Source organism: Stigmatopora argus, chromosome 1 (genome assembly GCF_051989625.1).
Source record: "Stigmatopora argus isolate UIUO_Sarg chromosome 1, RoL_Sarg_1.0, whole genome shotgun sequence".
Classification (NCBI taxonomy): Eukaryota; Metazoa; Chordata; class Actinopteri; order Syngnathiformes; family Syngnathidae; genus Stigmatopora; species Stigmatopora argus.
Genome location: NC_135387.1, coordinates 8,577,282 through 8,590,367, shown reverse-complemented (window position 1 = coordinate 8,590,367; position 13,086 = coordinate 8,577,282).

Sequence of the window (13,086 nt, the reverse complement as noted above, 5' to 3'; positions counted from 1 at the left end):
GCGTAAGAAGCGAGAACTGGGGAACACCTACAGCGGTGCCTTCATTTTCCAGCATACTAGAAATCCAAGTCATCTGTCGCCATTGAAATGTAATCTATTCATGTGTTACAAAGTGCATAAAAACAGCAGAAAGAAGAACATATACCGTATTTTTCGAATTATAAGTCGCAGTTTTTTTCATAGTTTGGCCAGGGTTGCGTTTTATACTCTGCTGCGACTTCTGTGTGAAATTATCTACCTCCCAAGTTGGGGGAGTTGCTTAAAAGTGACACAGAGAATGAAGATTTCATTGGATTTACTGATTTGGAGTGAAACTGATAGTACATTTAGTACATTCAGACTCACACTCATGCCTCAGGGCAATTTAGAGTGTTCAACCAGTCTACCCTGCATGTTTCTGGGATGTGAGAGGAAACTGCAGTACCCAGAGAAAAACCACACAAGCCCAGGAATAACATGTAAACTCCACACAGGAAGGTCTGGACCTGGGATAGAACCCTTGATCTCTGAGACCGACACGCTAACCACTCCCCCACTGGGCTGCCCTTATATACATAGTATGGCACATATCTGTAGATATACATATATATAAAGTAGTCTCCTGATAGTTTTAGTTCAGCTGTGTCGGATAGAACACATATTTCACGTTTCCCACACACTGCAGCATAAGGATTTATAACGTGTCCCAGTAAAGTGAAACATTTGTAGTGGATAGTGGCTGCTAATCACCATTTGTGCTGGTCACAAATGGACTTGTTCCAAGGCCGTAAAGCACCAGGGTTTTACATTCAAACGGCACAGTCAGAGTCCAAACTAATGGGATTCTATTTGATTTACTCTACCTGAGGCTGAGATTACGTTTGGGGTGCCTCAGCCTTAAATGACATCCTAACAGACAATATATAGCACACTGTATATAATATACACACAGTGCTGTATATACGCCAACTGGTCACAACATTAAGCTCACTTTCTCAGTCTAATGGGATTGAATACAGTAACTATATCGGAAATTGTGACTCTAAAATGATAATATACTTAGTTAAATTGTCTTTTTGTGTAAATTTAGAGGTATGTTAGTTTATATTCACACTCACACACACACACTCTCACACAATGTGCAATATCTTAGATTGTGCAATATTTTAGAATTACCTTGCCCGGACGTGACTTTTTAAATTACGTATATGTTTTTATTGGGAAACACGCATTTTGTGGAGTAGCACCACTAATTACGTTATACGCAGCTGTTGTATAATGACAATAAAGGCTTTTGACTTTGACTTGATATTAAATTCTTCGGTCTGTCGTGTTAGCAGTTCTGTTTTCTGTCACTATGTTAGAGCAAATACTGGTTTGTTGGGGTTTCTCGGCTGACTAACTCACACCACTGCTCTGGCATTTAGTTTTGGTCTCAACACTCAACTTTTTCAACATATAATCAACCTATATGTGACTTCTCCAATTTGCAGATGTTTATATGGAACAAAACTCACATACATGTACATCTATGTGTATGTATGTATGTATATTTATATGTATGTATATGTATATATATGTATATTTATATATATGTATGTATATGTATATTTATATATATGTATGTATATGTATATATATGTATGTATATATATATATATGTATATATATATATATATATATATTTCAGCAACACGCTTATTTATTTATGTATATATATACACATATATATATATATATATATATATATATATATATATATATATATTTTATTAACTTATTTATTACCTATCTATTTATGTCTAAAATGTATTTTCCTGTACCTGCATTCTCACCCTCTTGCTACTGTGACAATGAAATTTCCCGAATACGGGATGAATAAAGTTAGCCAATCCAATCCAATACATTTGTCTTTGCCGAATAATGCTTTATGTGCAAGGCGATTTTGGATACAAATGCATTTTCAAGGCAGGCTTTTTAAGAAACAGTAGACCTTTTTGAGTTAGGTCCGCAAACTTTGTCGTAAAGTCGTAAAAAGTATTTACAGTGGACCCCACATATTTGTGGTTCGTGTACGTTCGGAAGAAATTTGAGAGGAACGTTAATAGAAATGTGTCAAAAAAATGATTACCATGGTCAGGAAATGACTCAGAATTATTGACTATTGTCATTGTCACATTGCAAGGAGACACACCCATCACTGGGGGTGGGTCTGGGAGGGATGTAGTTGAGGGGCTTTTGCTATGATGAATTCATCCAGAGGTCAAGTTCACGAGGTTGGCGTGCCTAGAAATCCTTGAGGCTTATCTCTCTAAGAGTCCAGTGAGACAATGCAGATTGGGGGGTGGCCGGGGTGGGGGCACTTTGCGTCCATCTGGTGGGGGAAGAGGAGGATGAGGAAGGAGGGCAAGAAAGAGAAAAGGAGAAAAGAAGAGAGGAGGGTGAGCGACAATCGACTAAGTAGGGTTCATGTTTGGCTGAAATCAGTCATGATGTCACAAAAGATTTTCAAGTGGAAATGGTGTGCAGAGAGGAACCCCGCTTTCCAAGAGGTGTAAAAGAAGTCCTTTTGGCATAGCAGAAAGCCAACGGAGGAAGTTTGTATTATCAGAACTAATGTTATAAGAGAGAGCCCATTTGCCTCCATTCAACTTCTCTGGCTCGTACGTGGGAACGTTCAGTCCCTAGAAAAGTCTGCTCTTGTGTAGCCGCTGCCAGTTCCAATCCTGAAACCAGGTTACCTCTGACTTCAGTTGTTTTTGTGTTTCTCCCTTTTCTTTTCATTTGCACTCTTAATCGATTTATACTAATCAGCTAATGAATCGTTTAATCCAACAACAGATTACAACCGCCAGAAGCCGCTCCGGTCACTGCGTCACGTCGTCTCACGTAACTGCTTGCTCGCTTGTGACCGTGAGTCGGGCCCGAAGCGGCGGGCTGAACATCTTCTGGTTACGCATCACTGTGATGGCGCGGTGATCCGATGGTCCTGTCGAGCAGACAGCTGGCACGTCTGATCCCCGCAGATTGGTTTTAGTGGCACAAACAAAGCTGATTAGCACTCCACTGCTAGCCCCGCTAACCTGTCACAGACACCGCTGCCCTCGCCCTACCTCCACGCTGCTCGCATAGGCGTGTGCGCGTCTGTGTTACAGGTGTAACACCTGACGGGATGTGGCAACCCAATCCGTACACAATGCATTTTGACTGTGGTGTCAGGCCCCACCCAGCCTCATCGATAAAAGTAGTCCCATCCCTAAAACATAAACTGCGTCAGCTTTTTTCTCACGAAATGTGACGACAAACGAGTCTGACATCTCGGCGAGTTCAATCTACCACGTTTCCTCGCTTATTTCCATTCTCTCGTACTTGGCGCACGAGTTTGGAGAAACAAAGTTGGCGCTCTCACGTGATGAAAAGAAGCATATCTGGTGTCGTCACTTGAAAGGTGAAAGTCTTTACAGAGCTCCGCTTTGTGTGACGCTTTACAAAAGCCACCTTGGCTCAGATAAAGTTTAAAGCAGTCGCTTGAGATTGAGTTACCGTGTGCAAGTCACACTGCTGCCAACATCGCAACTGTGTTTCAAGTCTGTTTTCAAAGTGAACAAAGCCCGCTACAGTTGGAGTACGGGGTTCTGACCCGAGCCGAAGGGAACCGAACAAATGTTACAGTGAGATATTCACCGCCACAATGAGAGTAACTTCAGATCAAAGGCACACAAAAGCAATTGCGAGGTGTATTTTGTTGCTCTGACGTGACCCCTCCCATCACCGCAACGCACCCGACACCTCCGCCACCCACAGTCCCGACCAATAGATGAACGTGTTTTGGCTATTAGAAAGATAGATGAGTTAAGTTAGTGGGTTCGGCATTCAGTCTTTGAGGGAGACAACAATGCAAAAACAATCAGCCAGTAATTTGTGTATGTATACGTATATTTATATAAATGTATGTATATATGAATGCATATATATATTCATATACATATATCTATTTATATGTATGCATGTATATTTATATATATGTATGTATATGTATATTTATATAAATGTATGTATAAATGAATGTATATATATATTCATATATCTATTTATATGTATGCATGTATATTTATATATATGTATGTATATGTATATATATATATTTCAGCAACACGCTTATTTATTTATTTATGTATTTATTTATTAACTTATTTATTACCTATCTATTTATGTATAAAATTTCTTTTCCTGTGCCTGCAGTCTCACCCTCTTGCTACTGTGACAATGAAATTTCCCGAATACGGGCTGAATAAAGTTATCCAATCCATTCCAATTTTCGGAGTATGGGACGAGTAGTACGCGGTGTTACGCGGCCCCCTTCTTGGGCTACACGAAAGATTGATGGATGTAAATTTTATGAACTGATCTTTTTTAAACTACTACAGATTTACTTTGAATATTTCACATCTCTTTTTATTTAATTATTTTGGAACAACTTCTCAGGGTAATACTATTAAACTCAAACCTTAAGTACATTAATTACAATTTCCCCCGACATCTATCCACAGTGTTAACGTTAAATCTGGGGCTTAAAAACAATGATTCAAACCTTTCTCTTTATTGAAAGTTCTGGGGGCTACTACACTAGAGTCTTTTAATGTAGACCATGATTGTGTTATGCAGAAAGCCAAGTAGTACTTGGTGGAAAACGTTTTAGAATCACTATAGTTTAATCATCATTAGACAATCATTTGAATCATAATGTCAAGGGAAACAAAAACAAAAAGTTCTCTTAAAACTCAACATTTAAACACATTGGACTTCAGTTTAGTAATTGCAAGTCAACCGTTTTACGAAAGTGGACTTCGGTTAAAGTAAATATATGCCGAGTTTCTCCAAACAGGGATCAAACTCAGGCCACCACAGTGGAATCTGAGCGTGTTAACAACTGAGCTAAACATCCTGGCTGACTGCCTTGTTACCAGCGTGCTCTTTTGAAGACGTTGGGAGTGAGGCCAAGGCCCTCTCACTGTTGCAATTCAGTTTCCTAAAAAAAAAATTAAGTACGGCCCACAAACTCGATCTCCTCACAATATTAATTACATAAATGAGCTGGGACTAGGCGACACGTCCGAGTCACAGTTATGAGATTGTGGGTTCAATCCTCGGTGGGTTCCGACCTTCTTGTGTGGAGATGTTCTCCCCGGGCCCACATGGGTTTATTCTCGGTACTCCGGTTTCCTACCAGTTCCCCCAAAAATGCATGGTAGTCTGTTTGAACACTTTGAAGTGTCCTTTGGTATGGGTGTGAGCGTGAATGGTTGTTCATCTCCCTGTGCCGTGGGATTGGCTGGCAACCAGTTCAGGGTGTCCCCCGCCTACTCAAAATCACATAATACTTTAGAGAGAACATCATAATGTTAGTTCTATCTACTCAAAATCATTACTAATAGGATGTTTTCATTTTTACTGTATGTGTATACAGGGTTCTATTTGAATGTAAGGTTTTAACAATAAAAAAAACAATATTCTTTTTTTCTTTTTGGGGGACTAAAAGTAAATAACTCAAGTGATGGGGGTTGTGTAAGTTTGTACGCCCTTTTAAATGTAACTGGGATTTCCTGTGTTCAAATTGAACCACTTTCAAAACCTGAAAGTTTTGGACTGACACGTACTGTACTTAGCAGTCGATAACCAACTTTCTTAACCCAATTCGCCGCCATTGATCGCAATATACTGGCAGCAATCCTTCGCTGCCAGCCTCTCCCAGTCAGAATGGATGTAATGTCTGTCGTCATCAGTGGAATCCAATATGTTAAAATCTTGCATTTACTCTTGCTACTGCAACAAAGTGAATTTCTCGAGTATGGGATGAATACAGTTTAATCTAATCGAATAGTCGTTCCTGTCCGGGAACGGTCGGCCTAAACAACCCAAAGTGGTGTGTCATCTTGTGAATGAGGAAGGAGCAGTGCAGTCTGTCAGCTTGACCAAGGCGGAGACACTAATGCTAATCAGGACTTAGTTTGATAGGCGCTGAGTGACTTCGCTGGATGGAGCGGTTGACGGATGATTACTCTGTGATAAGATTTGAATGGCTTAATGTTGCAGCTATTAATCTGCTAAGAAGCGTCTTTGTGCTGATTTGATGAGCAGCATCCGTTGAATTAATCTGCCGCCATATGACTGCGGCGGACAGGTGTTGCCCCGCCCCCTACGCTCCAACAGGTCTAACTCAATTTGAATTGGAATCTGCCGACTTTTTGTTCAATGGCGCAGCCAAGGCTGCGTTGTAAACAAAGTTTGCCCAGCTCATGGTGATGCGATGACCTATTTGAGCCAGGCGACCATTGTTTGTACAAGTGATTTGATCTATTCGATGCAATCGGCTGCAATCTGGGCCACCGCATTACCAGGACAGGATTATCCGTTTTCAAGCAGCCTTATGCTTTCACATATGACAACAAGAAAACCTCGACAAACAAATAAACAAACAAACAATGTCGGCCGCGATGCTAACGCCGCTATCATCCAACTTGATCGACCTAAAAGAAAACAATGTTGACCGTTGATGACGTTGATCAAAGTGCCATTTTTCACAGAATGTAAATGAAGAGATCTGTTTACTATGGCGGTTTCATATTTGAACCTCAATCTAGGTAATCTGTGTGGTTGATTTTTGAGAAGCGGCTAAAATGGTACAATACAGTCAATTTCAGATTATGGCTAGAACAGAAAATGGCAATATTTTACTGTTTATTTACGAAGACTGAGGTTAATTGGTAATCTAGGCCTGTGTTTCTAGCTGGATTTTTAGGACTGTGTAAAACAAAGGTAGCATGTTTTTCGGGTCGTAATAGTTTTTTTAAAGGTTATAGTTCAAGTCGCCAATCAACTTGTTGTTGCTTTATTTGTTCATGTGGACACCAAATTTGACGTCCTTCTCATCTGTCATTTATAAACCAATCATCTTGAAACTTGGTAGCTATGTAGCATCGGCTAATATTTGTCGAACCTCGGAACTTGATTTTGGATATTTTTGCATCAGGCCTGATCATTTACTTGCGGAATTATAGTTACATGTTAGCCAACAGAGGTCGGTTTGGAATTTGCCAGTAGAGGGCATGAATGGACAGCACATCTTGCCTGACTTGTCGGATGGTTACGAGTTAGCCAGTACAGGGCATGTGTGCGAAAAACTTTTAGCCTGTAGTGTGCTAGGGCAGACCCGTGTTTGTTTTTTGTTGTTGTTGTTGTTTTTGTTTTTTCCATAATTCTCTTTTTCAAGCTTGTTATCTCATTTGACATCCAATTCATTTTGTCTGGAAAGGCTAGTGGACCTGCTGCAAACTTGCCTTAGCCATTGCAGTGAAAGATTCATCTTTCATGCCACTTATCCTCATGTTGATATCCATTCATTTTTAACACCTCTGCACCTTGGTTGCAGGGAGCTGGGCCTATTCGACTACACCCTAAACTGGTCGCTAGTCAGCTGTAGAGCACACAGAAACGGATAAGCATTTGCGTTCACATTCACGCCTCCACTGAGTGGGCATCGGCCCCATGCTGCCCACACTGAAGTCAGGCAAAAGAACAAATCACTGCAGCATTGGGTGAACCTTAAATAAATATACGTATTTCTAATTAAACAGATAAAAAGTGAAAAAAGAACTCCATTGCACTCTTTTTTTAAATCAATTTTATAATGTATATATTTTGTTCATTCATTCATTTCCCGAACCGCTTATCCTCACAAGTGTCATGGAGGGTGCTGGAGCCTATCCCAGCTAACTTCGGGCACCAGGGAGGGGACATCCTGAATCGGTGGCTAGCCAATCGCAGGGCACAAGGAGACGGACAACCATCCATGCTCACACTCATACTTAGGGGCAATTTAGAGTGTCCAACCAGCCTACCATGCATGTTTTTGGGATGTGTGAGGAAACCGGAGTACCGGAGAAAAACCACGTAAACCCAGGAGAAATGCAAACTCTGCACAGTGATGACCCACCTGGGATACAACCCCAGAACTGTTAGGCTGACGCAGTAACCGCCCGACCACCGAGCCGCGTTTGTCTGGCCCCTAATTCAGGGTGTTCCTCGCCTGGTGCCCAAAGTCAGCTGGAATAGGCTCCAGCACCCCCCTCGACACTTGTGTGGATAAGCGGTTCAGAAAATGAATTAATGAAATATCAGCAATCAAAATAATGTTTTGTGGCAGCCCTAATTAACAAGTGATGGTGAAAAGGTTTTTATTTATAATGATTTTAAAGCTCTGTAGATTTTTTTGGAGTTTTTCAAATTTGGCGGATTTTGATAGCAACTGTGTTGTCAAATTGAGGAAGCTTTTTTTCCCTCCTAGTGTCTTTTATCACTAAACACCTTGACTTTGTATCGAAATGGATGCAATCCTTCTTTGGGGTGTATGTGTGCCGGCATGGGGGTGTGCTTGTGTATGTGTGTCGCCACGTGCACGCTGTGCCGTTCGTGCCAAGCCTGTTGCCTCAGACCCAACAAAAGCCTCTAATGCAGATTTAGATTTTCAATCCTGCGCCACAATTGTGCTCTCTTGGACAGGTCAGCATCAACAATCTGTTGTTTCCTTCTTTTCATCACTCTGCCATCACTGGCCCAAAAGGAGGAGGAGGAGGTGATGAGTGATGGGTGGGGGAGGATGAGGCGGGGAAGCAAAGATGGTGAAGATCCTAATTACAGGTTGCAGCAGAGAACTGGAAGTAATCCCTGCTGCTGCTCACCATGCACAAGCTGCGCACATCAGGAGGTTGAAGGTTCCCATGCGTACATCTACGACTTCGACATGGCCTTTCGACCGCTGTTTCAAGCGTAAATCTCATCTGGTGACTCATCAAACAGCCGGAAAAATACTCCTGGACATCATTGCAACTATTCTAAAAGCAAAAAAAAAGAAACCATAGCTTAGCAGAGTGCCATGAATGAAAACAAGATTATGGCTCCTTAAGCTCCCCATTTCCCTCCCTCTTCTGCCGGGGGCCGAGGGGCCCCTACAAGCTCCCCATCATCCCCACCTGGGGAGAACAATATCCTCAGATCATCTTTGGCCAGCAGATGGTTCCTCCAATCCGCTGGTTTCCTCCAATCTTGAACATGTGTTTACATGGGTCTGCCCTAAAAAACATGTCTGCACAATATGATGGCCATCGTATGTGTCCGTCGCCATTGCTTGATGCACGCAAACTGTTTCTGGTGGCCTTAGAGCAGCATGCGGTTCTTAGATTTTTTTCGGCGGTGAACTCATTGGTGGCCAATGGAAATGATAAACATCTAATCATGTGGCTCATATTATCCTTCCGCTGTGAATTTAAATGAGTTTGTCACTAGTAGATGTCCATCCCAATTGAGCTTGGACGCTGGCCGCTAATGAATGATTTTCATTGGATTGGACGTCTGTTGTGGTCTGTGTCATTTGAATCAGTTTATCACTAGATAGACATACAAACAATTCTGACTGTTGATGGGATAAGTTCAAGTCTGATGAAGGCTAAGGTCACTTGATTTTGAGTATTTGCTGATGCCAAGTGCAATTAATTATAATAAGAAAATAACTTTTTTTTAACGTATTATCCTAACAAGAATAGCCATATAAGTACTTTAAAAAATGTTGCACGCCAATGGTGCAGCAGAACATAGGTTGCCAATAAATTAGGTGTGACTATTTTATCTTGCATAAATAAACGTATGCACGGATGTGAAAGCTCCTAATAAATTTGTTGCCTCGCAACCCTTATAATGAACGGAGTGGATTGGCTGTCATTGCCGGCACTAGATATCCAATCCATTTGAAATGGCAAGGGTATCAGTGAATGAATAGCAGAACCTTTGGGCCGCCAGATAAGCACTCCGCAGCCTACCTTTCTTTGGGTGCTAACTTTGTTGCTTTTCAACCAGGAGAGACAAAGGCGCTAAAATTAAAATAATTTAAAAAAAAACACCTCAACGTCAGCAATGATCATGTGAACATACTGCATAGGTAGTCTACAACGTCTCTATTACCAACCAAACATGAAATGAGTAAATCCTACGGTCTTCAAACGTAAGGGTTTCAATTTCGACTGTGTTTATGTTGGTTTATGCTAACAATCGCCATGACATGAGTTTGAATATATATAAATCTCAGTTTAATCTTTGAGATTGACGTGAATGACAAAACATTTTTTGGTGTATTAAAATATCAAAAATAAATAACAGCATTCTTACATATGGCTCATTGAAGCTGCTATCTTAACCAAACAAAAGTTCTTCGTTTTTCATTAGTAAATTGTTATTTTGAGTACTTCTCACTCATTTTGTCAAATTAATGTTGTGAAGATGGTTCAAGCAGTTGAATTCACTTGCACTAGCAAGTTTATTGGCCTTACGTAAATTTCTGAATAAACTCAACTTAAAATGATAAATTGTGTAACTTTGAAGTACAAAATGTGGAGTTTGAAGTGTAGCTTGTTTTTAATTTTTTTGCATGTTTGCAATCAAATTCAAGTGAAAGGGTATGACTTGAAATTTCAGGTTCTGCAACCTATTTTTTCTACAGTGTATTGGTGCACTTTAGGTTATGTAATAAATGACCTCATTGATCGCCATTTACTGTAACAGGAGAAACAGATCTACTCTAATAATGAAGTGTTTTCACACTGAGCACGCAGCAACCTTTGAATATTGCCAATTAATAAACTGAAAGGAAAGTAATCAACAAACCTTTTCCTCTGGTAGCTGCTTTAATGTTAATTTATGATGAGCCCGGTTGCTGCCGTTGACTGTAACAGACACCCTATCCAATTTGATTCCCTGTTGAAATGGATTCCACGTCAGTCGCACTCAAGGTTTTTAGTGTTAATAATGAAACAATTATAATCATCCGAGCGATAACCAAAGACGGTGATTACTAATCTGCGGCAGTGAAAATGACATTCTCGTCACCACAGGAAGGTGTGACCCATTTACCTATAGATGCCAGCGCTAATTAAAGGCAAACAGCTTCCTGTTCAAAAGGCTGGCAGAAACAGTAGGAATGTGGGACAAAACCCGGCATGTTGTTGCTAATAACCCCACCGGTGATGTCATTACCGCCGATGACTAACGCTATTGTTCCCTTGGACGACTTAAGAGCCAAAAGTTGCCATTGTACTTGTTTCCAGGTCACTTCCTACATTTTTACATGCCCCCCTTGCTCCTCTCATTGGCCAATTATTTCATTATCAGGGCTACCACCCACGCAGTACATGTCAATCTGTTCCGGTCCAATGTTCTGATTAGTAAAAGACAGTAAAATCATGAAACAAAACTTCAGAGGTAGCTTAAGTACCTATGATGTATACTCATTCAGTGTCTTTGACGGCGCTAGCCAACCAATGCAATCAAACTGGGTGATCATTCGCTGCCAGCCATTCCCAGTTTTAATAGATTCAACGTCTATTGCCAGCCAATGGGTAAATTGCACCACTGCTTATAAGTTGCTAAGACATCACTCAATAATTCAAGACCTTGACGATGATATCAATTTTTTGGTATGACATTGTTGCCTACAGAGTTTGACCAATAAATAAATAATTAACCTTTCTTTTGGTTTATCAGGTAAAATAAAAAAATCAAGTCATGTAAAGACAAGTGAAAAACTTTCATAACCTCGCTGTGTCCTAAAGTCACAATACCTTCGGATTTTCCATTGTAGTTTTTTGTTCCTTAAGTTAAGAATTTATACCCTCAAATTCACTTAGTTTTTAATTACTTGTTGGAGTTAAATTGCTATCCTTTTTTTAAATATATTTTTTATTGTAGTTTATATATTATTAGTTTTAGAATTAAATAGTTGTTACTAAATTGGATTATTATTTTATTATTATTATAAAATAAAACACAAATAATCATATTAAATTAATCTATTCTATCAGTTTAAATTGTGCCATTTGGTGTTAATGCTTGGGATAAAACATGAAAACAAATGTGCAACTTGTAAAAGGGGGAAATTGATTGTTGAAAACACCTATTGACAGGGTTACACGTCCATCCAATTCACCTGTCGATTGCTTCCAGCCCACCAAGATAAAATGCTGTTAATGGCAGCCAAAGAGCTAAACTATGTGAAGTCATGTTACATGCTATTACTTTTTAATAGTTGAAAAAGTATTTTTCATCCCAAAATGAATGTAAAAATATTAATTCAATTTCCATGACGCTTTTCCTACCAGGGCCGTGGGGGGTGCAGCAGCCTATCCCAGCCAACTATGGGCACCTGGCAGAGGACATCCTGGATTGCTGGCCATCCAATCGCAGGCCACAAGGAGACAAACAAACAATCCCTCATAGCCGCGGGCATTTTAAAGTGTTCAACCAGCCTACCAAGCATGTTTGGGGATGTGGGAGGAAACCAGAGTACCCAGAGAAAACCTACGCAAACTCCACACAGGAAAATCCGAACCTGGGATTGAACCCTTGCTCGCTATACTGTGAGGCCAACGTGCTAACCACTCATCACCAGGCTAAATACATTCATTTTATTTATTTAAGCTGACAGCAGCAAAATGTTAATATATACCCAGCAAATTTGATCACTTTTTCTGTTAACCCATAATAAAGTCATGAACCAAACTTCATGAATATTTGTTGTGACAAAGAAGTATCTGTTCCAATCACTCTATCAGAGAAAAATCAGAGTTGTAGAAATAACTGGAAACTCAAGAGGGCCATGACATTATGTTCATCACAAATGTATGTAAACTTTTGACCACAATAAATAACGCATCAAGGGTTAAAACTGGTGTAATAGACCAGGGGTGGCGAACAACTTGGACACAAGCAAAAAAAGCCATTTTACACAGGGAGCTGCCCAAACGGACAGACAGATACACACACACACACACACACACACACACACACACACACACACACACACACACAAACACACCATTAAAACCATATTATTCACCATAACACTTTCTTCCCTTTACAAAACGTGTTCATTTTTTCAATGGGCCCTGATGAACTTAAGTGTGTTTTAAGAGAGAATAAATATAAGAGAAACACGACGCGAGGCAAAGAGCCACAGTATACGTATACAAAATATGATTAGAAGCAAAGCATTTATTTTGGCTG